We start from the raw sequence: 26472 nt of genomic DNA on the forward strand, positions 1-26472 counted from the left end.
ACCTGGAAGAAAGCCTGGCCCCTGGCTGTGGATGGGTGCTGCTCTGGCCATTGCGACCAATTGGGGAGTGAACCAGTGGATGGAAGACCTCTCTCTCTCTCTCTCTCTCTCTCCTTCTGTCTCTGTGTAACTCTGACTTTCAAATAAATAAATAAATCTTTAAATAATAATAATAATTCCATTTTCCATGAACTTTCTGGAGTATCCTCATACTAGTTGGATTACACATCTTTTTCATATGCTTATTTTACATTTTACTTTCTTTTGAGAATATTTGATTACAGTTAATATCTTCTTGACCATTTTCCTAATCAAATTAAAGAGGCTCTTACACATATCAAAGAAGGCTTAGTGGTCCAAAATTCCACACCCTAGGGGAATAGCAGAGGACCAGCAAGGCTTCTTTCTGTCTGTGCCTGCTGCTTATTCCTAGGTTTTGGGATACTTCTGATTCTCTGCCAGGCCACTCCAGGGAGTGAGGGAAATGCTGAATTTATTGCTAGTTTGGTAGAATTTCAAATTCTGCTATCTTTTCTTGATTCTTTTGGGGCCATTTCAATTTCAAAGTTTACTGATAGCTGCTCCAGGTTTTCTGTCCATAATGTCTGCTTGTATTCAGTGCGGAACCTGGGTGAAGTGTGCTTACTCCATCTGCCCAAGAGCCAGAACCCTCCATCATTCTTTTCTTCCCAATTCTTTCACATTAGTAGTACCTGTAATTTGATGTTGACCCATTTGCATATTACCTCTCTCTCCCTGATAGAATGTAAGTTTTATCAGAAAAGTAAACTGGTTTTATTCCTATCACCTAGAATAATACCTGGCACACAGTATGCCCTCAACAAATATTTGTTGATAAATGAATAAATTTATGTTTATAAGAAGATATATCCTATATCTCAATATTTAAATAAAGAACAAGTCTAACTGGAAAATATTAAGCTATACTATCATTATTTCAAAATTGTAGCATTCTGAATATAAGAAGCATGTAAGAATCTTGTAAATATAGGTAATAACTTTTAAGGAATAAATTACTTTCAATCAAGATGATATAGCTCATGTTTTTATATTCATTTTTGCCAATAAAATCATGCAATTTGTATTATGCTATTATAGTTTAAGAAAATAATGCAGAGAAGGAAAAAAGAAAAAAACTCATGCTTGCTGAGTAGATTTCCAGGCACAAAAAGCTGAACAGAAATGTTAATAAGTGAGCAGGGTTGAAGCCTGTTAGCTCTGTTTTTCAAAGCTGGCAGGGCCATGGGAACCCAACTCCAGGAAAGCAAATGGTACTGAGTGCTCTGGCAAACAAAGCCACAAGTCAGGATCAGTGCTTGCAGTCAGCATTGGTATGAAGGTCTTACAACCCTGAAAGAAGGCCTTGATGGCTAAGGCTGATGTGGTCTCACAACCAAAAACAGAACTAAGCCACTATTATCCTATAATATCCACAGTGTCTCTATGGAATAATTGCCCTAAATGCCTATGGTTGAGGAGGTGGGGAGTTCAGGGGGTAGATTTACACAACTGTAAAACAGAAGGAGAAAAAGAAAATCCAGATTTAACAAAAATATTGTTAAAATGAACCTGCATGATAAAATTCCTAAGTACATACAAAAAATAAAATGCCAAAAATGACAGCTCAGCAAATCAACAATTACCATGTCAATTCACTTGAGAAGAAATTAATTTGTCGAGCTATTTAGCAATGATGTTGACTTAATTATGATTAAAAATAACTTTTGATTAGGTTATTTCAACTCTATGAAAGCACAAAAACTTACCAAAGTGCTATAACAACAAATAATGGGAAAAATAAATTTTAATTTTTGAAGAAGGACTCTGAAATTGACACTAAAATAGTAATAGAATAAATTTTACACTAGATACAATTGAAAAATAAGGATTGGTGAACTGGGTGATAGTATTAAAGACTTTCCCCAAAATACAGCACAGAGAGACAAAAAGAATAGAAATGACAGATAGATTAAAAGATCAAGCAACTTCAATAAATAGAAATTTCAATAGAATACAATGGAATTTTAAAAACTTACTAGAGAAGCAAGATTTGAAGCTATAATAATTGAGTTTTGGGGGCCAGCGCTGTGACTTAGCAGGCTAAGCCCCTGCCTGTGGTGCTGGCATCTCATATGGATGCTAATTCATGACCCAGCTGCTTCATTTATGATCCAGCTCTCTGATATGGCCTGGGAAAGCAGCGGAAGATGGCCCAAGCACTTGGGCCCCTGCACCCATGTGGGAAGCCCAGAAGAAACTCCTGGTTACTGGCTTCTGATCAGCCTAGCTCCAGCCACTGCAGCCATGTGGAGAGTGAACCAGCAGAGGGAAGACCTCTCTCTCTCTCTCTCCCACTATGTCTGTAACTCTGACCCTTAAATAAATCAATGAAATCTTAAAAAAAAAAAGTTGAGATTTCTACAACTTGTAAAAAGAAGTCCTCAGAGTAAAAATAAGGCCACAACTTACTGATGATGAAATAAAAAGTAAACACACACACACACACAGTAAGTAAAACTTAAATATATGAGATCCCAAAGAAAATAATAAAAGCAATCCAAGCAAAAAAGACTGCATAAAGCATTGACATATAAAACAAAAGAGATATCGAAGATATTGTCTTCAAGGAGATAAGGAGTATTGTCAAGAGACCTTTATACCCAGCTATACTATCACTGAGTGAAGACAAAACTAAAGGCATGTTTAGATATGTAAAGAGACACAAGTGGAACTGTTAAATTTAACTCCTGAAAGTTAAAAAAAATATTAATATATATGTTCTAAAGGAAAAGTGAAACCCTAAACCAGGTTCTGAGGGACAGGATTTTCAATGATTTGTTAAAGATTACTAAAGTCTCTGATTATATTTGGGAGTATAAAAAAAATTTAATAACTTAAGGCTTAGTTAGAAAAGTATTGATGTACATTACAACTTTTAAATAATCAGTAAAAAATATTATCTATTACTCTCAAACAGGTGGATTAAGGGAGGAATATCAATAACTTAATCAGGGCCAACACTGTGGTACAGCGGGTTAATACCCTGGCCTGAAGCGCTGGCATACCATATGGGTGCCAGTTCGAGACCTGGCTGCTCCTCTTCCCATCCAGCTCTCTGCTACAGCCTGGGAAAGCAGTAGAAGATGGCCCAAGTCCTTGGGCCCCTGCACCAACGTGGGAGACCTGGAAGAATCTCCTGGCTCCTGGCTTTGGATCCGCGCAGCTCTGGCCATTGTAGCCATCTGGAGATTGAACCAGTGGATGGAAGACCTTTTTGTCTCTCCCTCACTTTGTAACTCTACCTCTCAAATAAATGAATAAAATCTTTAAAAAAAAGTTTGATACTGGCATAAAACCTGATACATAGATCAATGGAACAGAATAGACAGCCCAGAAATTAATCCATGTACAAACAGCCAACTGATTTTTGACCAAAAAATACTCAGACCATACAGTGGAGTAGGATAATCTCTTCAGCAAATGGTGCTAGTAAAACTGGATGTACATATGTAGAAGAAGGAAATTAGATCCATACCTCTCACCACATACAAAAAGCAACTCAAGATGGATTAAAGGCCTAAATTCAAGACCTGAGACTATGAAGTTGCTGGAAGAAAAAGTAGGAGAAACACCCTAAAACATTAGTGTAGGGGATGACTTCTTGGACAAGGCCCGCAATGCACAGCCAACAAGAGCAAAACTAAAAAATGGAACTACATCAAACTCAGAAGCTTTTACACAGCAAAGGAATTGACCAAAAGAGTAAACAGACATCCAACAGAATGGGATGTTTGCAAACCACCTATCTGACAAAAGATTGATATCCTAAACAAATCAACAACTTAATGACAAAAAAAAAAAAAAAAGAAAGAAAAAATACAAATGACTAACAAATATATGAAAAAATGCTCATTACTAGCCATCAGGGAAATGCAAATCAAAACCACAATGAGATATCACCTCACCCCTGTCAGAATGGCTAAAATCCAACACACAGAGAGTAATCAATGCTGACAAGGATGTGGACAAAGAGGAACACTTACACACTGTTGTTGGCCACTGTGGAAAACAATGCGGAGATTTCTTAAAAAAACTTGAAATAGACTTGTCATGTGATCCAGCAACCTACTACTGGCTATACACACACAAAACTTGAATCCACAGTGTATCAGGGATCCTTGTACCACCATGCTCATTAGCAGCACTGTTCATAATAGCCAAGATTTGGAACCAACCAAGGTGTCCATCATCAGATGAATGGATAAATATGATGTACATATACATAATGAACTATTATTCAGCTATAAAAACAAATGAAATTCTACTATTTGCAGCCAAATGGACACAACTGGAGGACACAATGTTGACTGAAATAAGCTGAACCCAGAAAGACAAATATATTGCATGTTTTCCCTTGTATGTGGGTCCTAAAATTTAAAAAACAAACAAACAAACAAAAAGAAATGTCTGTGTGTATCAATATTGTTGAAAATACAGTTTTGTAAAACTTTGTTTTATACCTTTGTCAAACCAATGGTTAAGAGTGTTATACTACTATAGTTTTAATGATCTGTATTTACTTTAAAATTTATTTTATATGGCAGAAAGTCATTTTTCCATTCAATTATTGTCAATAGCCACTGTGATACTCCCATTAAATGAGGGTCTTTCTGTTTTTCACTTGTTGAATTTCTTAGCTGATGAATATTAAGCCTTTTTATTCTGATGTTATTTTATACATTTTATCTCAAAAACTAAAAAAAGAAAGGGAGAAGGGAAGAGGGAGGGGGAAAGGGGAATGGGAGAGAGGAGGAAGGAAATGTCATTATGTTCTTAGAATTATATCTTTAAATCACATTGCATCTGTTAAAGATAATTAGGAATTAAAATAAAAATAGCAAAAATATGAATGAAGGTAGTTAAAAATCTCAAAAAAGATAATATTAATCAAATACCAAGTTTCAGAATGAAGCTTACAACATGATACAGCTTGTATAAAGTTTTAAACCTGTAGAACAATGTTTTAGTACTTTCATATTAATGTTAACACACACATTGAAACTCGGGCTAGTGTTTACCTCCGGGAAGGAGGAAGGGGAATCGAATCAAAAGGAGTTGCTCAGGAGACTCGACATTTATCAGCGAGATTCTATTTACTTTAAAAATATCCACGGGTGAGCACTTGGCTGAGGGGTTAAGATGCCGTTAGGACACCCTCTTCCATGCTGGAGTGCCTGGGTTTGAACCCTGCCTCTGCTCCTGATTCCAGCTTCCGCTGGTGTGCACCCTGGGGAAGCAGGTGATGGTTCAAGTGCTTGGGCCCCTGCCACCCAAGTGGGAGACCTGCTTTAAGCTCCTGGTTCCTAGCGTTGGTCTGGCCTAGCCCAGACTGTTGGGGGGCATCTGGGGAGTAACCAGCAGATGTAAGCTTGCTCTCACTCTCTCCGTCTCCATCACTATTTCAATAATAAAAAAATTAAAAATGAAGTATCAGAACCATAAAAATATTAGATTTAAAACTTTCAATAGTGGCTACTTCTAAATATTAGGATTTCAGAATGAGTGAAGGAGATAAATGGGACTTTTTTTTTTACTGTATTGTTTCATATTTTTAAAAATTACATTAATTAATTTTGTAACCAGATCATCACAACAGTGGGCAAAGATTTAGAAAACTGAAATGAGTTTAAAAGACCCAATATGTGGCATTTAAATAATCCTTGTCAAAATGAGGGAACCAGAACAGTGGCTTAAAAGGTAGGATGAACGGACTTTGAAAACTGAATGAAGCCTGCAGAAGTGAGGGAAAAAATCATCTCCAAAACGGAGCAACATGTCACATACCCTTCAGAGGAAAAATAAATCGCCTCAACAGAACGATAAACCGTTAGCGTTTGTCCCTCCCCTGGACAAAGTACCCCTTTAGAAATCCGTAAGACGCTCTTCGAATTGATTAACTCATAGCTCAACTGTAAAACCATGCCACAAAATAATTAACGACATGACATTTCCCAATGGTCAGCTTAACTCGCGTTAACACTGCTAAACACAGTTAAACCCACTGCTTGATGTTCTACTTCCCTCTTTCGTGGATTTAGATCTCATGCTTTGCGAGGCCATAATGTCCTTTAGCGTGGGAGTAGTTCAAATCTGGCTTTGCGCACCCACTCTCATTCCTTTCTGCGTGCGGCTTCGGGGAAAAACAAAGTCATACTCCACACTCTCAGTCTGCGGTCTTGGTTTTATAACATGGTGGTCAGGTGGCTGTCACATGGATACTGTCTTTATGATGTCAACCTCATTGTGATGATGAGGTCACTAGGGGCATTCTCACAGGGACTTGAGGGATTAGAATCATGGCTGCCCATCTTCTGTGAGGAGGCAAGTGGGGAGCAAAGGAAGGTTGATGAAGAAACCCAACCATCTGGCTTACAGGGAATAAAATCACATGATCCCAGCATTTTTTAAAAATGGCTTAGTTGGGGCCAGCGCTGTGGTGCAGTGGGTTAACACCCTGGCCTGAAGCACCAGCATCCCATATGGGTGCAGGTTTGAGACCCGGCTGCTCCACTTCCAATCCAGCTCTCTGCTACAGCCTGGGAAAGCAGTAGAAGATGGCCCAAGTCCTTGGGCCCCTGCACCCACATGGGAGACCCAGAAGAAGCTCCTGGCTCTTGGCTTCAGATCAGTGCAGCTCCAGCCATTGCAGGCAATTGGGGAGTGAACCAGTGGAAGGAAGACCTCTCTCTCTCTCTCTGCCTCTCCTCTCTCTGTATAACTCTGACTTTCAAATAAAAATAAATAAATCTTTTAAAAATTGCATAGTTATTACTTCCATAATGTAAATGGAGCATAACTGGCTAATGAGAGAAACTTCTGGACAATATTTGATGACACAAAGGAGCCTCAAGGTATTACCTACTTTGATGATCTTGAGGCAGAAACCTTGCCAAAGTGATATTACTAATAATCACATGCTTTGTGAGTGACTTTGACTATGAGTGAGCGAGAAAGAGCAAGAGAATGAGAGACAGACAGACAGTTACTGACAATGAAGGCAGAAGAAATTTTGAAAATAATGGACAGGTCTATTTGGAGGAATTCTGTGAGGATTTTTCCCACAATTAAATGAAATACTCCATAAGCATCCACTGTAGTCAAGAACAGCTTTACCAGGGGGCAGGCGTTGGCCTAGTGATTAAGATACCACTTTGGATACCTGCATCCCATGTGAGAGTACCTACGTTTGAGAATCAGCACGGGCTCTTGACTCCAGCTTCCCGCTAAGGAAGACCATGGAAGAGTGGTGATGGCTCAGATAGATGGGTCCCTGCCATCCACCTGGGAGACTTGCACTGAATTCCCAGCTCCCAGATTTGGCCTGGCCCAGCCTGCGCCTGTTGCAAGCATTTGAGGAATGAACCAGCAGAGAGAAGATATCTCTCTCTTTCTCTCTCTCCTCTCTCTCAAATGAATAAAATAAAAATAAAGAATAATAGGGTGAATGGCCCAACAATTAAGATGCCACTTGGAACACCTGCATTCCATACTGAAGTGTCCAGGTTTGAGTCCAGCTCCACTTCTGATGACAGCCTCCTGCTAACGCACACTCTGGGAGGCAACAAGTGATAGTTCAAGTACTTGGGCCCACTGCCGCCCATGTGGGAGATCTGGACTGAGTTCTGGGCTCTTGGCTTCAGTCTGATCCAGTCTAGCTCCTGCCAGCATATAGGAAGTCAATCAGCATATGGAATAGCTTTCTTTTTTTAAAATTTTTTTTATTTGAAAGGCAGAGTTACAAGGGGAGAGGAAGAGAGGGGGGGGGGGAGAGAGAGAGAGAGAGAGAGAGAGAGAGAGAGATTGATTTTCATCTGCAGATTCATTCTCCAAATACTGCAATGGCTGGGGCTGAAGCAAGCTGAAGCCATAAGGCTGGGTCTCCCATATGTGTGGCAGGTGCCCAAGTACTTGGGCTGTCTTCTGCTGCTTTTCCAAGGCACATTAGCAGGGAACTGGTTTGGAAGTGGAGCAGCCAAGACTCAAACCAGCACTCATAGGATGCCAGCCATTAAGGCAGCAGCTTAACTTGCTACGTCACAACACCAGTCCAGATTCATATCTCTCTGAAGTGAATAAAAGTAAAGTATTTTAGAAAGCAATTTTATTTTATTTTATTTTTTGACAGGCAGAGTGGACAGTAAGAGAGAGAGAGACAGAGAGAAAGGTCTTCCTTTGCCGTTGGTTCACCCTCCAGTGGCCACTGCGGCCAGTGCGCTGCGGCCAGCACACCACGCTGATCCGAAGCCAGGAGCCAGGTGCTTCCTCCTGGTCTCCCATGGGGTGCAGGGCCCAAGCACTCGGGCCATCCTCCACTGCACTCCCGGGCCACAGCAGAGAGCTGGCCTGGAAGAGAGGCGACTGGGACAGAATCCGACGCCCTGACCGGGACTAGATCCCAGAGTACCGGCACTGCAGGTGGAGGATTAGCCTATTGAGCCGCAGCACTGGCCTAGAAAACAATTTTAAAAGTAGAAAAAGAATAGATTTCTCAATAATGATAATAGTATTCATGCTTATTCTCTACCATGCAGTAGGCACTTTGCATGTTTCCTCATTCTCATTTGTCTTGATACACAACAAATACATTCCATTACAGTTTGTTATGCAGCTTTCCTCTGTAAAAACCCTATATTTATTCCTTTTTAATAATATACTAGTTCCTAGCACAATATATGAACAAAGTAACTATCCACTGAATACATGAAAGACTCTCCATAATAAATTAAAATGATGGCTGGGGATGCAAAATTATTTTAAAGTCATCTTACTGCAAAAACATAATTAAGTTTGCATTCCACCAAATCTGAATTCTGCTAGCTGAGGTATGGGATGAAGTGTAACATTGCCATTTCTAAAGAGGTACTTACTAAGAATATATAATGATTTTTATAAGAAAAACATTGACAAGCAATAAAAGCTCAAAATAAAAATGAACACCACTTTTACACAGCAAATGGCAAAAATTTTTTGTGGTTGCTTTGTATTCTTACTGTTCTAAGTGATAGCAAAAAAAAAAATCTAGGAAAATGAGCATTCTCAAAATTCCAAGTAAGCTGCCCAATTCCAGGAAGAACAGTGAAATAAATTGCAACAGCACAAATATGAAAATTCAACCCAAAATGGTCATTATAAGAAAATGGTCATTGTTGGCCAGCGCCGCGGCTCACTAGGCTAATCCTCCACCTTGCGGCACCGGCACACCGGGTTCTAGTCCCAGTCGGGGCACCGGATTCTGTCCTGGTTGCCCCTCTTCCAGGCCAGCTCTCTGCTGTGGCCCGGGAGTGCAGTGGAGGATGGCACAAGTGCTTGTGCCCTGCACCCCATGGGAGACCAGGAGAAGCACCTGGCTCCTGCCATCGGATCAGCGCAGTGCGCCGGCTGCAGCGCGCTGGCCGCGGCGGCCACTGGAGGGTGAACCAACGGCAAAAGGAAGACCTTTCTCTCTGTCTCTCTCTCTCACTGTCCACTCTGCCTGTCAAAAAAAAAAAAAATGGTCATTGCTGAAAAATACACTAAATGAAGAAAGTAGAATATACAAGGTGTACACACAGCTATTGATTGTTCAAAGAGAACAGGTAGAATTCCACCTGAAAACATTCTAGCTAGGTTTCAAAGTTAGCTCAAAACATTTAAACTTGAGAAAACAGTATGAAACTGGTGATTATATCTTTATTGTTCAACCTTAAGTTAATTCACCAACGTCACTGTTTTTTCAACTAAATTAGTTCTTCCCCTAAAAATCCCAGAGCTACTACCAGCCTGGCCAAGCAAGGCTCTGACAGGATCTATGCAGTACAAATGCGCAAGCTGTGCCGATCCCACGTGGCTGAATCTTCGAGCACAAATGCAATGGCTTTGTAGATACAGCAGGCGTACACACTGCTGAGTGCTGAAGCCTAAACGTCTGATTTTCAATTGAAACATCTGCAGGTGACGGAGAACGAAGGCAAGACAGCAAAACTTACTGGCAAGATGCTGTGGCAACGAGAGCATTCATTAAACCCATGAAAATATGTTACCACAGTATAGACTGCATCTCACATTTTAAGATCTAAACTTGTAGAAAATAAAAGATTATTTTTGATGTTCGTATTCCTTTTTTAATTTGAGAGTGGGAAAGCAGGTAAGGAGGGAGAGAGGGAGAGAGAGAAAAGAGAGAAAGCTCTCATCTGGAGGTTCACTCCCCAAATGCCCAGGAGCTGGGAATCCAACCCAGGTCTCCCATCTGGGTGGCAGGGACCCAAATATCTGAACCCCCACCTGCCTCCTCCCAGGTGTGCATTAGCAGGAAGCTGCACAGGGAGCAGAGTCAGGACTCAGACCCAGACACTCATATGGGTGCAGGAGTCCCAAACAATGCCATAACCACTGTACCAAACGCCAACCCCTGCTAGTGAGTGAGCGCTTTAACTGGCACAGCAGATGAGTATATGCTAGCATGGGATGATGATCATGAAAGATGGGAGAGTAAAAATACAGCTATAAAACAGTATGTTAAGTCTGACTCCATTCTGGTAAAAATAAAAACAAAGAACAAAGGATACACCTGTATGTGTAGTGAAAAAGGTCTGGCCAGATAATCACCAGATAATTCATATGCATGGAATTATAACTCTAATCACTTTATACAATGAATACATAAATAGCTTTCATAACTGTCATTAGACATTTTTAATTGAAAGGTTTTTCTATCAACATGTCGTTTGTTTGACAACCTGTCACGACTTACACAGTATCTCTAACCTTGGTGTATCTAATATCCCTTGTCAGCTAAGTGATGCAGTGAACCTCACAGGTTGCTCTAAATTTCAGACGGCACACTTTGAGGCTATCAAATGCTTTGCTCAGGACCTAGTATGTCATGAAAGTTCATCACATACTAGATTAGGGACCTTGCCATGGCCCTTGAGGAGTAAGTGACAGAGATGGAGCGCAACTCCTCTGAGTTAAGCGCAGAACTGAGAGGAGGACCAAGCAGGAGGCCTTGATGGGATGCTGTGAAGGCATTATGATAATGACGGGGATGATGGATGGTGACATGGACTCTCCAATGGTGCAGACTAATGTTCCCAAATTGTTTCTTTCTTTCTTTTTTTTTTTTTTCAAAGCAACTGGCAACAAAGAGCTGTGAAATCTAGGTTCATCAAATAGCTAAAGCACTTTCATTCTGTATGTGACTTGGTGATGAATTCATCTTTTTAAAAGAGCTAAGATAAAAATTATCTGGTCCATTTCTCATCTTGTAATGAAGAGTTGCTAGGGCAACCTCTCTGCTCAGTACTTCATTTCCAAGGTGACAGATCAGATGCTGGCCCAGGAAACACTGAAAACCATGACAGCATTGTGTTGCAGTAGAAAAGCCCATGCATAAGTCCTGAATGAAACAAAGGCTGGGGACAGAGCCAACACGGCTTTGCAATTCCACCCAGGCAGATGTGGCCAGGTGCAGAACATGGGAGGAAGAGTTCAATGAAATTCTCAGCGAAGAGGGTTAACAGGCCAGCAGGTTTCCAGCTCCATTCTACTTACTATCTACTTTTTCCTAAGATGTCAAGGTCCGAATCTCCATAAAGCTATCCATCCCATGAAGTGGGAGATATTTTAGGTTACTGTGTTGTTATTCTTTACATTTATAGCTGAAAGTCTCTTCCAGTCAGAGAAAATATTAGGGAATAAAAAATATAAATGCAAGACATTTGGAATTTACTCCCTTCGTTATTTTGAAATATACAAGACATTGTTTATGACTGTAGTTGCCCTGCTGTGCAATACATCTCCAAACCTATTCCTCCTGTCCAAAACTTCACGCCCTTTGATCGACATCTCCCCCTGCCCTCCTCTTCCCTCTTCTCCCTGCGCCCCAGCCTCTGTAACCATCACTCTACTACGATGAGTTCAACTTTTTAAGATTCCACATGGAAGTGAGGCCACACGGTCTCACCATAAAAAAGTGACAGGTAAGCCAGTTAATGATAATGGTCACATGAGCTTAATTAAAACCATACCACATTTATATGCACACGAGGACAATTCAGAAAGTTCCCAGAAACAGAATTAAAAGATATATTATGTGGGTGCAAGAAAGTTTAGAAGTCCATGCATCATCTGTTTATAACACACATTTCCTATGAAATTGTTCAAGTGTGTGTGTATATGTGTATATATGTACATATATGGCATTGTACTCTATAAATAGGTATAACTGTGATTTGTTTATCACAAATAAAATAATGCAGCATGTGGTGTAGCAGGTTAAGCTGCTGGCTGTGACACCAGCATCCCAGAAGGGCACTGGTTCACTTCCGATCCAGCTCCCTGCTAATGGCCTGAGAAAACAGTGGAGGATGGGCCAAGTGCTTGGGCCCCTGCACCCAAAAGGAAGACCCAGAAGAACCTCCTGGCTCCCTGCTTCGGCCCAGCCCAGCCTCAGCTGTTGCAGTGAACCAGTGGACAGTTCTCTTGCTCTGTAACCCCGCCTTTGAAACTAAAAATAAAATAATGTTTGAAAAGATGCAGATATGCACTGGAGGTGAAAATGAGTTTATTGCGGTGCATTTCTATCATCACCAGGCTTCTTGCTCTTTTCTGTTACTAAAGGATGGTGAGCAGCCTGGGCAGTGCACTCCCTAGCTGCAGGTTTGTGATGAGAGTTTACAGTGCCACAAATGGCACCAAGCACAAGTGCCCATGGAAGGCACCTGGGGAATGTTCCTCCCCTTCTCTTGGCTTTGACTTCTAGAGACAGAGACTAGACAGTTCTCCTGAAGAACAGGACCCTTGCTATTCTCCCTCTGTTTTTTGGCCTTCTTGATAATCTTTTTTTTTTCTTTGACAGGCAGAGTGGACAGTGAGAGAGAGAGAGACAGAGAGAAAGGTCTTCCTTTGCCGTTGGTTCACCCTCCAATGGCCGCCGCGGCTGGCGCGCTGCAGCCAGTGCACCGAGCTGATCCGATGGCAGGAGCCAGGTACTTATCCTGGTCTCCCATGGGGTGCAGGGCCCAAGCACTTGGTCCATCCTCCACTGCACTCCTGGGCCACAGCAGAGAGCTGGCCTGGAAGAGGGGCAACTGGGACATAATCTGGCGCCCCAACCAGTGCCACAAGGCGGAGGATTAGTCTATTGAGCCACGGCGCCAGCTCCCTTCTTGATAATCTAAGCTGAACTCCAGAGACCAGTTCTTGATGTTTCTCTCTTAGTTCTGTAGATCTGAGTATATGGATAGGCTCAGATGTCGCCCCCCGAAACCTCAGCTCCTGATTGCCCATCCTGCTTGCACCTCTCCAGGCATTTTCCATATAGTAGCCAAAGCTCAAAAATTAATTCTCTCGGGGAGGAGTCAAGATGGCGGAATAGGAAGGGAGCACACTGATAGTCCGGGGAGAGATAGTTTAATAAAAGTGGAGATACTGCAGGTTCAAGGAAGAGTAGGGGAGGAAACAGCAGAAGAAACTCTTCCGGAACGCGTGACTCACAGCAGACCTGCGTGGAAAGCATGGGAGCCCACAGTTTGGGACACCAGCGGCAGACTCAACACACCAGCGCTGGAACGCGTGGTGAGCCGAACCTCAATAGCCCGAGACACTGGCAGGCAAGCGGAGAGAGGAGACTAGAGGGAACGACCCCCGGATGGGGGGGGGGGAGTTCACCAGGTTAACTGGAAGAGAGAGAGAGAGAGAGAAAAAAAAAAAGGTGACTGGTACGGACACGGGTTTCTCTCTCTTCGCTCACCTCTCAAGGGCGAGCAAGACAAAGAGCAGGCGCCATCTTGGACATACGTCATAAGCAGAGCGACCTCAGGTCTGCACCGGCCCTGAGCCTAGCAGAAAAACCTGACTCTGGGCGGGGCGAATTAACAGGAGATTAGGACCTAGTAAATTTGTGGTGCTACTGAACTGAGACTGTGAAAAAAGAGACAGTGGGGGAGAGAACTCACGGAATTCACATGAGCACTCTCCAGAGATGCTACAATTCCGTAACGTTGGCAACCCAGTGGGAGACTGAAGGAGAATTTGAGCCCACTCTGAGGGCCGAACAGATTCCCTGTGTGGTCCTTGGGAAAGAGCTTCCGATCTCTGGCTCCTGTGGGTATATCATTTGCCTGCTAACTACCTCCAACTTCGTTCAGCTGTGCAGAATTACTTCCCTTTTGAATCAAAAAAAAAAAGAAAGAGAGAGAGAGAGGTTTACCACGCCTAACCTGGGAGTGTCACCTTTGGCACACCAAACAGAGCTCTCAGGCCACACCCATCTCAAGCCCTAAGGCTCCATCAAAAACAGATAGTCCACTTCATCTAGAGTCATAGTATAACAAGAAAAAGCACCACAGTGAAGAAACCAAATATCTCCAATATGCCAAATAACAAACGCAAAAACCGAGGTAATAAAAACAAGGAAGTCACCATGACGCCCTCAAATGAAAAAGACACCCCAATTCAAGATTATGAAGATGATGAGATAGAAGAAATGCAAGAAGCAGATCTCAAAAAATTGATAAGAACATTAAGAAGTTCTCAAAAACAAATTCTTGAACTACAGAAATCCTTCATGGACAAGATAGAAAATCTCTCTCGTGAAAATGAAATATTAAGGAGGAATCAAAATGAAACGAAACAACTAGTACAACAGGAAACTGTGATAGTGACTGAAGTGAAGAATTCAATAGATCAAATGAAAAACACAATAGAGAGCCTTACAAACTGAATGGGTGAAGCAGAAGAGAGAATATCGGACTTAGAAGACAGAGAACAGGAAAGGATACAGTCAGACCAAAGAAAAGAAGAGGAAATTAGAAATCTAAAACATATTGTCAGGAATCTTCAGGATACTATTAAAAAAACCAACATTCGGGTTCTAGGAGTTCCTGAAGGCATGGAGAGGGAGAAAGGATTAGAAGGCCTTTTTAGTGAGATATTAGCAGAAAATTTCCCAGGTTTGGAGAAGGACAGAGAAATCCTAGTACAGGAAGCTCACAGAACCCCTAATAAACACGACCAAAAGAGATCCTCACCACGACACGTTGTAATTAAACTCTCCACAGTGAAACATAAAGAAAAGATCCTAAAATGTGCAAGAGAGAAACGTCAGATTACTCTCAGAGGATCTCCAATCAGACTCACAGCTGACTTCTCATCAGAAACTCTACAAGCTAGGAGGGAATGGCGAGATATAGCCCAGGTACTAAGAGAGAAAAACTGCCAGCCCAGAATATTATATCCTGCAAAGCTATCATTTGTGAATGAAGGTGAAATAAAGACTTTTCATTGCAAACAGAAATTGAAAGAATTTGTTGCCACTTGTCCAGCCCTGCAAAAGATGCTTAAAAATGTGTTACACACAGAAACACAGAAACACGGTCATCAATATGAAAGAAGGTAAAGGAAGGAAACCAAGGAAGGAAACCTCACAGCAAAAGATCACAGGGAATTCAAAGCATATATTAGAACTTATCTTTGGCAAATGGCAGGGCAAAGTTACCACTTATCATTAGTCACATTGAACGTGAATGGCCTGAACTGTCCAGTTAAAAGACACCGATTGGCTGATTGGGTTAAGGAACAAAACCCATCTATTTGCTGCTTACAAGAAACACATCTTTCCAACAAAGATCCATACAGACTGAAAGTGAAAGGCGGGAAAAAGATATACCATGCCAACAGAAATGAAAAAAGAGCGGGCGTAGCCATCTTAATATCAGACAACATAAACTTTACCACAAAAACTGTTAAGAGAGACAAAGAGGGACACTACATAATGATTAAGGGATCAATTCAACAGGAAGATATAACAATTATCAATGTATATGCACCTAACTACAGGGCACCGGTTTATCTAAAAGATTTGTTAACGGACTTAAAGGGAGACTTAGACCCCAATACAATAGTACTGGGGGACTTCAATACTCCACTCTCAGAAATAGACAGATCAATAGGACAGAAGATCAACAAGGATACAGTAGATTTAAACGACACTATAGCCCAAATGGATCTAACAGATATATACAGAACTTTCAATCCTACAGCTAAAGATTTTACATTCTTCTCAGCAGTACATGGAACCTTCTCTAGGATTGACCACATACTAGGCCATAAAGCAAGTCTCAGCAAATTCAAAAGAATTAGAATCATACCATGCAGCTTCTCAGACCATAAAGGAATGAAGTTGGAAATTAGCAACTCAGGAATCCCTAGAGCATACGCAAACACATGGAGATTGAACAACATGCTCCTGAATGAACAATGGGTCATAGAAGAAATCAAAAGAGAAATCAAAAACTTTCTGGAAGTAAATGAGGATAACAGCACAACATACCAAAACTTATGGGACGCAGCAAAAGCAGTGTTAAGAGGAAAGTTTATATCAATAGGTGCCTACATCAAGAAATTGGAAAGGCACCAAATAGATGAGCTTTCAATTCACCTCAAGGATCTAGAAAACCTACAGCAAACCAGACCCAAATCTAGTAGGAGAAGAGAAATAATTAAAATCAGAGAAGAAATCAACAGGATTGAATCAAGAAAAACATTCCAAAAAATCAGCCAAACGAGGAGCTGGTTTTTTGAAAAAATGAACAAAATTGACACCCCATTGGCCCAACTAACTAAAAAAAGAAGAGAAAAGACCCAAATCAATAAAATCAGAGATGAAAAAAGAAATGTAACAACAGACACCACAGAAATAAAAAGAATCATCAGAAATTACTACAAGGACTTGTATGCCAGCAAACAGGGAAACCTATCAGAAATGGATAGATTCCTGGACACATGCAACCTACCTAAATTGAACCAGAAGACATCGAAAACCTAAACAGACCCATAACTGAGACAGAAATTGAAACAGTAATAAAGGCCCTCCCAACAAAGAAAAGCCCAGGACCAGATGGATTCACTGCTGAATTCTACCAGACATTTAAAGAAGAACTAACTCCAATACTTCTCAAACTATTCAGAACAATCGAAGAAGAGGGAATCCTCCCAAATTCTTTCTTTTGTATTTTATTCCCATGTGTCCTGCATCCCTGGGTGGGCTTGGCCCTCCCACAAGTGCCCTTGGAAGCCCTATGGGAGCCCCGGGCCCCGCGACCCCGGAAAGCCAGAGCCTCCCAAATTCTTTCTATGAAGCCAGAATCACCTTAATTCCTAAGCCGGAAAAAGATGCAGCACTGAAAGAGAATTACAGACCAATATCCCTGATGAACGTAGATACAAAAATCCTCAATAAAATTCTCGCCAATAGAATGCAACAACACATCAGAAAGATCATCCACACAGACCAAGTGGGATTTATCCCTGGTATGCAGGGATGGTTTAACATTCACAAGACAATCAATGTGATACACCACATTAACAGACTGCAGAAGAAAAACCATATGATTATCTCAATAGATGCCGAGAAAGCATTTGATAAAATACAACACCTGTTCATGATGAAAACTCTAAGCAAACTGGGTTTGGAAGGAACATTCCTCAATACAATCAAAGCAATCTATGAAAAACCCACAGCCAACATCCTATTCAATGGGGAAAAGTTGGAAGCATTTCCACTGAGATCTGGTACCAGACAGGGATGCCCACTCTCACCACTGCTATTCAATATAGTTCTGGAGGTTCTAGCCAGAGCTATTAGGCAAGAAAAAGAAATTAAAGGGATACAAATTGGGAAGGAAGAACTCAAACTATCCCTCTTTGCAGATGACATGATTCTTTATTTAGGGGACCCAAAGAACTCTACTAAGAGACTATTGGAACTCATAGAAGATTTTGGCAAAGTAGCAGGGTATAAAATCAATGCACAAAAATCAACAGCCTTTGTATACACAGACAATGCCATGGCTGAGGAAGAACTTCTAAGATCAATCCCATTCACAATAGCTACAAAAACAATCAAATACCTTGGAATAAACTTAACCAAGGACGTTAAAGATCTCTACGATGAGAATTACAAAACCTTAAAGAAAGAAATAGAAGAAGATACCAAGAAATGGAAAAATCTTCCATGCTCATGGAGTGGAAGAATCAATATCATCAAAATGTCCATTCTCCCAAAAGCAATTTATAAATTCAATGCAATACCAATCAAGATACCAAAGACATTCTTCTCAGATCTGGAAAAAATGGTGCTGAAATTTATATGGAGGCACAAGAGACCTCGAATAGCTAAAGCAATCTTGTACAACAAAAACAAAGCCGGAGGCATCACAATACCAGATTTCAGGACATACTACAGGGCAGCTGTTATCAAAACAGCATGGTACTGGTACAGAAACAGATGGATAGACCAATGGAACAGAATTGAAACACCAGAAATCAACCCAAACATCTACAGCCAACTTATATTTGATCAAGGATCTAAAACTAATTCCTGGAGCAAGGACAGTCTATTCAATAAATGGTGCTGGGAAAATTGGATTTCCACATGCAGAATCATGAAGCAAGACCCCTACCTTACACCTTACACAAAAATCCACTCAACATGGATTAAAGACCTAAATCTACGACCTGACACCATCAAGTTACTAGAGAACATTGGAGAAACCCTTCAAGATATTGGCACAGGCAAAGAGTTTCTGGAAAAGACCCGGGAGGCACAGGCAGTCAAAGCCAAAATTAACTATTGGGATTGCATCAAATTGAGAAGTTTCTGTACTGCAAAAGAAACAGTCAGGAGAGTGAAGAGACAACCGACAGAATGGGAAAAAATATTTGCAAACTATGCAACAGATAAAGGGTTAATAACCAGAATCTACAAAGAGATCAAGAAACTCCACAAAAACAAAACCAACAACCCAATTAAGAGATGGGCCAAGGACCTCAATAGACATTTTTCAAAAGAGGAAATCCAAATGGCCAACAGGCACATGAAAAAATGTTCAAGGTCATTAGCAATCAGGGAAATGCAAATCAAAACCACAATGAGGTTTCACCTCACCCCGGTTAGAATGGCTCACATGCAGAAATCTACCAACAACAGATGCTGGTGAGGATGTGGGGAAAAAGGGACACTAACCCACTGTTGGTGGGAATGCAAACTGGTCAAGCCACTATGGAAGTCAGTCTGGAGATTCCTCAGAAACCTGAAGATAACCCTACCGTTCGACCCAGCCATCCCACTCCTTGGAATTTACCCAAAGGAATTTAAATTGGCAAACAAAAAAGCGGTCTGCACCCTAATGTTTATTGCAGAACAATTCACAATAGCCAAGACCTGGAACCAACCTAAATGCCCATCAACGGTAGACTAGATAAAGAAATTATGGGATATGTACTCTTTAGAATACTATACCACAGTAAGAAACAACGAAATCCAGTCATTTGCAACAAAATGGAGGAATCTGGAACACATCATGCTGAGTGAAATAAGCCAGTCCCAAAGGGACAAATACCATATGTTCTCCCTGATCGGTGACAACTGACTGAACACCAAAAAGGAAACCTCCTGAAGTGAAATGGACACTATGGGAAACGGTGACTTGATCAGCATAGCCCTGACTGTTAATGAACAACTTAATACATTATCCCTCTTAGTAGTTTTTTTGTCTGTTCTACTTAATATGACTGGTTTAATTCTGTAATTAATACACAGTTATTCTTAAGTGTTGAAAATTAACTGAAATGTGATCCCTGTTAAACATAAGAGTGGGAATAAGAGAGGGAAGAGATGTATAATTTGGGACATGCTCAACCTGACTTGCCCCAAATGGTAGAGTTGGAAACATACCAGGGGATTCCAATTCAATCCCATCAAGTTGGCATGTACCAATGCCATCTCACTATTCCAAGTGATCAATTTCAGTTCACAATTGATCATAATGAAAGGACTAAGAGTCAAAGGGAGCACATAAACATGTCTAGTACCTGCTAACACTAACCAATAGAATAAATAAAGGGGAGAGTGATCCAACATGGGAAGTGAGATACTCAGCAGACTCATAGAATGGCAGATGTCCTAAATAGCACTCTGGCCTCAGAATCAGCCCTAAAGGCATTCGGATCTGGCTGAAAAGCCCATGAGAGTATTTCAGGCATGGAAAGCCAAGACACTCTGGCAAAAGATCTCTGTGAGTGAGATCCCAGTGGAAAGAACAGGTCATCAAAGAAGGAGGTACCTTTCTCTGAAGGGAGGAGAGAACCTCCACTTTGACTATGACCTTGTCTAAACAAGATAAGAATTGGAGAACTCAGAGGGCTTCCATAGCCTTGGAAACTCATGACTGGAGCATAGGGAGATTACTGATGCCATAGACAGGAGTGTCAATTGGTAAAGTCAACAACAGGAGTCACTGTGCACTTACTCCTCATGTAGGATCTCTGTCCTTAATGTGCTGTGCATTGAGATTTAATGCTATAACGAGTACTCAAACAATATATTTCACTTTGTGTTTCTATGGGGGTGCAAACTGTTGAAATCCTTACTTAATGTATGCTAGGCTGATCTTCTGTATGTTAAGATAATCGAAAATGAATCTTGATGTGAATGGAAGGGGAGAGGGAGTGGGAAGGGGGAGGGTTGTGGGTGGGAGGGACAGTGTGGGGGGGAAGCCATTGTAATCCATAAATCGTACTTTGGAAATTTATATTCATTAAATAAAAGTTAAAAAAAATAATTAAAAAAAAAGTAATTGTAAAGTAAAAATTAAATTAAAAGTAGTTGTAAAATGAAAAAAAAATTAATTCTCTCTCTCCTTTATTAAAAAGCCTTCCAGGGACCGATGCTGTAGTGCAGCAGGTAAAGCCACCATCTACAGTGCCAGCATCCCATATGGGCACCAGCTTGAGTCCCAGCAGCTCCACTTCCAATCCAGCTCTCCACTATGGCCTGGGATAGCAGTAGAAGATGGCCCAAGTCCTTGGGTCCCTGCAACCACATGGGAGACCTGGAAGAAGCTCCTGGCTTCAGATCAGCACAGTTCTAGCCATTGCCACCATCTGGGGAGTGAACCAGCGGATGGAAGATCAATCTCTCTCTCTCTCTCTGCCTCTGCCTCTCTTTAGCTCTGCCTTTCAAATAAATAAATAAATCTTTTTTAAAAAAAATTCTGTTCCTCTCAGAAAAAAGTTTAAATTCCTTAAATCAATCAAAGCCATTCCGGCTTTACCAGCTTCCTCTGGTCACAGTGCACTTCCCTTCCCCAACAAACTCTCCTGGACGCTCAGGCCTCATCATAGCCCCTCCACTGCCTGGCCTCTCTTCCCCAACTCTTCACCTTCCTAACTCCTTCTCTTCCCCCAGGCCCGACCTTGACCATCTCTTGCAAAGGCAAGCCTTATCTGACAACGGAAATGGACAGGGGCCTCTCCGGCATCTTCCCTTGGCACTTCCCACTCGGCACGTTTAACTCGAGCGTCTGTTTCCATTGCTATTTCCTGCACGAGACAGTAAGCTGTGCTTGGCCAGGGGGGTTAGCTGCCCTGTTTGGCGCTGTAACTGCAGCCCAGGACAGGTCTACAGGAGACACGTGAATATTCGTTGAATACAACAAGAGGCAACCTCTAGCAAGTGGCTGCTAAGTACTGCCCACCACGTGTATGACTTCTTTCAAACCCATAACAACCTTGGAGTAGATATATTACTAAGACGAGAGTACAGCTGTCTTGCACACATCTCAGAGAGCAGATTTCTCGAGGCTGGACTGGATTCCTAAGCTGACTGCTTCAGTGGATGAAAGGAAAGGAGAGGTGAATAAAAATGTTTGTCTTCATACTACTTTCAGAGTTTTAAAAACATTTTTACACTCAGAACACAGAACTAACGATTATCAACAATTATCGTCTAGAGTTCTAAGGAAAAGGGCATTATTGTATTTTGTCTGTGGAGATACAAACTAGTAGAAATGTAAAGGGTATTTGTGAGACGATTTGGATGTATCCATCAAAATTCAGAATCTTGCCCTGGGAAGCAGTGGAAATGGCTTAAGTAATTGAGTTCCTGCAATCTACATGGGATTGAATTCCTGGCTCCTGGCTTTGGCCTGGCCCAACCTGGCTGCTGCAGACATCTGGAAGTGAATCAGTAGATGGAAGTGCGCTCTCTCTCTTTCTCTTCCTCCCAAATAAATGAATACATAAATAAATTTAAAATCACATACCCTTTAGGTCCCATCAATCCTACTTGAGGGGAACTATCTCAAAGACATTCTTGGATCTGTGCCCAAAAATCCATGTGCAAGGAAATACGTTAGAGGATTGTTTGTAATGGAGAAAGGAAGGACACAACGTCAGTGTCCATCAACAATGAGGAGGGACCTTGAACTGCTAAGAATGAGACAGACACAAACCCACTCAGGTGGAAAGGTCTCCAAGATGATTGTGAAAAGCCAAAAATAGCAAATGCATATAGCATTGCTTATTTATGTTTATTAAGATGATCGCACACACATGTATGAACAGATGTTCTGCATAACCAATTAACATTAGTGTGTATAGGAAAAGGACTGGAAGGAAGTTCACCAGAGTTCAGAATATCTTGTTTGCAGGTGGAGTAGTTGTAGAGAAGCTTCCACATCTTCCCCTAAAGACTTCCATATGGTTAAACCTCACACATTGAGAATGTATTTGTATATTACTGATCAAGTAAAAATAAAACAATGAATTCAAATTAAGTTCCCTTCATATGTGCACCCTTGTATTATTTGCTTTTTGTCCTGTTTCTCTTAAGCATTTTCCTCTTTATAAACTTACTATATGTTCAGCGTTCAAATCAGCACAATAAAAACAAAAAAAGTATGTAAATAAAAAATAATCATCCCCAACAATCTCATTATTCAGTTAAACTGTTAACATTTTAGTGAAAGAAAAAGGGAGGGAGAAAATGCTATGTATACACAGTACATATGTTTAATCAAATTGCTAACAGAATATCAATGTAGTTTTAAGCTCTGATTTTTAAAATTTAGCCTAATATTGAGGGCTTTTCTCCATGTCACTATTTATTCTTCAGAAACATGGTTAACTAACGAATGTAAGACATTCCATTACATGAATGTAATGATTTCAATTTTTTCATCATTAGATAGAAGGCAATAATAATTTCTCTCTGCATTTTTTGTCAGTATCTTGTTATTTCCTTATATAGAATCCTAGGAATATATTGCTTTGCTGGGGTGTATGTTATAAGCTTCAACAGCCTCTGAGTATATTGCACCAATTTATACATCTACTAGGAGGATATAAAATTTCTCATTTCACCCTGATTGTCATTTCCATTTTTTAGTATTTTTTACCTTTGCCATTTTGATGGAGAAAAGACTGTCTAATTGACTTTTTTCATTTTATAAATTTTTTTTGACCCTTTGGTTCCTTGGTACTTCCATATAAATTTTGTGTGTGTGTGTTTTTGTGTGTGTGTGTGTGTGTGTGTTTCGACAGGCAGAGTGGACAGTGAGAGAGAGAGACAGAGAGAAAGGTCTTCCTTTGCCGTTGGTTCACCCTCCAACGGCCGCCGTGGCCAGCGCACTGCGGCCGGCGCACTGCGCTGATCCGATGGCAGGAGCCAGGTGCTTCTCCTGGTCTCCCATGGGGTGCAGGGCCCAAGGACTTGGGCCATCCTCCACTGCACTCCCTGGCCACAGCAGAGAGCTGGCCTGGAAGAGGGGCAACCGGGACAGAATCCGGTGCCCCGACCGGGACTAGAACCCGGTGTGCCGGCGCCGCAAGGTGGAGGATTAGCCTAGTGAGCCGCGGCGCCGGCCCAGTACTTCCATATAAATTTTAAGAACTCTTTGTCAATTTCTACAAAATATAAAAACAAAATATAAACCTGCTAGGATTTTGCTAAGGATTATATTGAATCTGTATGCCAAAACTTGTGAGAGAATTGCCTTCTAAATGATCTATCATGGGAGCATGAAATGCATCTCCATTTATTTATACCTTTCTGATTTATCAGAATAATTTTTATGGTTTTCAGTGCACAAATTTAGCACTTCCTTTGTTAAGTATTCCCTTATCCTGAAGTCAAAGAAATAATTCTTTTTTTTTTTAAGTGTGAATCTCTCTTTGCCTTTTGTCTGTTTTTTTTTGTTTTGTTTTGTTTTAACTGACACATAACAATTACACAAGTTTTTGGGGGACAATGTGATATTTTGATACATGTATACTTTGTATAATGATGAAAACAGGGTAATTAGCACATCCATTTCTTTGTGGTAGAACAATTAAAATTCCCTCTTCTAGTACATGTATATATATTGGGTTACCAAAAAAGTTAAAGATTTTTATGTGGTTTTAATTTTTTTTGTTTTCATTCCTTAGCTTTTCCACTGACATATCCATCATTTTCTTATTCCTCTACGGTATGGATATGTATGAATGCTGATTTATATACACACATTGATTTATATTGATACACGCATATTAAAATATTCCCTATGCCACTTTGTCCATCATACGTAACACATTTTTCTGAGATCTGCCCTGTAATTCATTTATGTGTTTTTATTCAAAAATTACATTTTTCTGTACTCAGTTTATAAATCTTTCCATTATGATTTCTTCCTTTGCTTTTATACTCATGTTTCTCTACCCTGCCATGTTTGTTTCTGGAGAAATTTACTCTTTTTTTTAAAGATTGATTTTATTTGTTTGAAAGACAGAGTTACAGAAAGAGGTAGAGACAGAGAGAGAGGTCTTCCATCCACTGGTTCACTCCCCAAATGGCCACAATGGCCGGAGCTGTGCTGATCTGAAGCCAGGAGCCAGAAGCTTCCTCCGGGTCTCCCACGTAGGTGCAGGATCCCAAGCACTTGGGCCATCTTCTACTGCTTTCCCAGGCCACAGAAGAGAGCTGGATCAGAAGAGGAGCAGCCAGGACTGGAACCGGCACTCATATGGGATGTCGGAGCTTCAGGCCAGGGCTTTAACCTGTTGCGCCACAGTGCCAGCCCCGAGAAATTTACTTTTAAATGTAGCTCAAGTTGTTGGGACATTTGGAAGGGAGCATGATGAGTTCAAGAAAGTTCTAAGTCCAGAGAGAGCTAGCCTAAATGTATTTTTCCCCAAGTAAAACTCAAGGATGCAAATACAATAAATTCACAGAATATAAAGAACCTGTCACAGACCTCCAAGAAGACATTAATCAATGTTCTGTCTTTCTCTGTTGCTTCTTGAAGAAGTGAACTTCAAGTGATAAGCTGGTACCTAACTAATCCAAACAGAGTTCACTGGAGATACAAACAATCTGCCAATCAGAAGGGACACAGTCAGGAACAGGGCCATGCATGCTGAGAAAAATAGCCAGGAGCCAGCCTGAATTATGACACAGAACCCTCCAGAAGAAGATAACTCAGGATGTATGTTGACTTCCATGGGTCATAGTTCTTAAAATACGATTAACAGGGAAAAAAAACCTCACCAATTCATCTGCTTTTTCCAAATACATCAACCCTCTACTATGTCAAGACCTGTTGCATAAGATCTTTGCTTTTATAGAAAGTTTTCCTGCCTTTGACTTCTAAGACACGTTCTACTAAGGGAAATGTTGTGTATATAAAAAAGGAGAGAGAATAGCAGAATGAGCCTCCCTCATCCTACCACCAATATTATTATTAATCAAATTTAACAATTATCAACTCATGATCCACCTGTCTGAGCTACTCCCACCATCTCCCATCTGTTCCTACCATCCCGATCACATCGACATAAATCCCAATCATCTTATCAATTCTTCTGTAAATATTTTAGCATCAAAAAAGGTATTTTAAAGCTATTGTTTCCATTTTAGTGACTGCAAAGCCTACTGTGTTGTTATTTAACTCCTTAGTTGCTGTTACACTTGCTAGGAAGCATAGGGTTCAGTCCTTATATTCTCATTGCTCCTGACATCCTCATCCCACAGCAATCTATCTGGCTGCCCCAATGGAACTGTTATTGCTAAAGATAATGGCTTTCTAGGTGCCAAATCAATGGCAACATTTCAGTACAGTCATGTCTGAGCCACGGGGCTTCCAGGACACCCCTGAGGATACCAAAATCCACAGATGCTCAAGTCTCTTATATAAAACGACACAGTACTCGCCTATACCTATGCATTCCTTCCATCTAATTTAAACCATCTCTAGATTACTTGTATAACCTAATGCAATGTACATACAATGCAAATAGCTGTTATTCTGCATTGTTCGTGGAATAATGACATGGGGAAAGGTCTGTACATGTTCAGTACAGATGCAACCTATAGGCCTAACCACATAGTATACATCAGCAGTTACCTAACATCGATTTTCAGACTCTTTCTGTTTTGCTTTTGGTTGGACCTCCAAATGTGGAACCCGTGGCTATGGAGGGCCAACTGCCTGGCTGGCCTTCCTCCACATTTAACCCTGCCAGAACCTTCCAACAGAAGTTCTTCTTCTCCTCTCAAGATACAGCTATCACTCTCTGGTGGCTCTCACACTCCCT

The 26472-nt window shown here is 41.0% G+C and overlaps 1 protein-coding gene across 5 annotated transcripts in view; it reads right to left on the reverse strand.

Annotated features, from left to right (window-relative positions):
- The window catches only part of VWA3B (von Willebrand factor A domain containing 3B), a 275082-nt gene that overhangs the window by 70720 nt on the left and 177890 nt on the right, over positions 1–26472 (reverse strand). The window lies entirely within an intron of this gene.

Source organism: Oryctolagus cuniculus, chromosome 2 (genome assembly GCF_964237555.1).
Source record: "Oryctolagus cuniculus chromosome 2, mOryCun1.1, whole genome shotgun sequence".
NCBI lineage: Eukaryota > Metazoa > Chordata > Mammalia > Lagomorpha > Leporidae > Oryctolagus > Oryctolagus cuniculus.